General features: G+C 44.6%; 1 pseudogene; it reads right to left on the minus strand.

The window, feature by feature from the left end:
- Positions 1-327: 327 nt before the first annotated feature.
- On the minus strand, positions 328-1,182 carry LOC114038440 (annotated as a pseudogene).
- Between the last annotated feature and the right edge of the window lie 267 nt (positions 1,183-1,449).

Raw genomic sequence — 1,449 nt, forward strand, 5'->3', positions numbered from 1 at the left:
AACATGGTCCTTAAAGACCTTAAGCAGTTAAACATAGGTCCTTTTACTAGCAGCAGAGACTGGGGGTGGGGTAAAAGACTCAATGAGAGCAATTTGAATAATAGGTTCCATTCCCAGAAAAAATAGCCTCAATGGCTCCAGAGGGACCCATGCTGGTGTGCAGTGGTCTTGGAGTAAGAGCTGGGAAGGAAGTGGAATGGGGGCAAAAGACAAATGGGACAGGCAGGCAGTTTCTCCACAGAATTCTATTCCTCCTGGACCCCAATGGCTCTGCTGACTTCAGGTGTTCACTTGTGGCTGGGGATGAGAAAGGAAGGGTGAAGAATTTCACATGATCAGACACTGCTCTCCACTGGAACTTGAAAGGCCCAACAGATTCAAGGTACCTAGGTCAAAGTTGAAGCCAGGGAGCATTTTCCCTGCAAGCTCCTTTGGGGTATGGCCCAAATTCTGAAGTTGCTGCATGAGATCTAGCACCATCTCGAAGCTGGCCTTCTGTGTGGCCTCACTGTCTGCAGCTGTCTCTTTTTCAAACTGTTCATAAATCTTGCCCATTACATTGTGCTGCTCCTGATACTTCTCAGATTGTTCTGGGGGCAGTGCTTCATGGTAGTTCTGCCACCACGTTGGGTATATCTGTGATTTCTTTTAGTGATGGATATAGTACATGCTTAGATAATAGGTTCTGCATAATGCTATATGCATAATGGGGAGTATATTGCCTTCTCCTTCCTCTTTTTTTATTCCTAGTCCCTCCATGGCCTTGCCAGAGTTGTGAAGGTCAGTGGCACTCTTTGCTAGTCCACTGAGTGTGTCCTTCAGGCAGGAAGCAAATTCTTGTTGGGATGTTGTATCACTGCCCACTCTCCCTACTTCCTCAGAGAGCTCTACCAGGTGGGGCTCCTCTTCAGTCAGTTCCTTCATAGCCTTCTCAAACTCTGCAGTGGCTAGGCATGCTAACTCGGGGTCAAACAGTTTTTGGAAGAACTCTTTGGAAGCAAAGAGAGCATCTTTAGCTGTGTCTGCAGGTGATCTCTTCTGGGAATCTGAAGCATAAGGGGCTATGGTGACAGGAGGGAGTGCTTGGGAGGGTTTGGCTTTATCAAAATCATCAAGGGCACTTTCCAAAAGCTCATTCATCTCCAGGTCCATGCTGGATATGCTCTCTTCCACTGGGGCCATCCTGCTAGCCTTAGTTTTCCCAGTCATCTACCACTTAGGGTACTTTTAAGGAACATGTTTCATAAATATCACTATACTATGTGAATCATTTAAAAATATTATTATACTCATGTCAACTTACACTGATGTGAGTCCAGTAATTATAACTCTGATTACAATATATTGTATTTCTTATTAACTTTATATCTATTGTGATGAATCTAATAAGAGAAAGCAGTTTGGTATAATAGATAGGGAGCTGCCCTAGAGTCAAGAAGACCTGGGTGA

The sequence above is a fragment of the Vombatus ursinus genome, unplaced genomic scaffold (assembly GCF_900497805.2).
Source record: "Vombatus ursinus unplaced genomic scaffold, bare-nosed wombat genome assembly UNPS02011014.1, whole genome shotgun sequence".
Lineage (NCBI taxonomy): Eukaryota > Metazoa > Chordata > Mammalia > Diprotodontia > Vombatidae > Vombatus > Vombatus ursinus.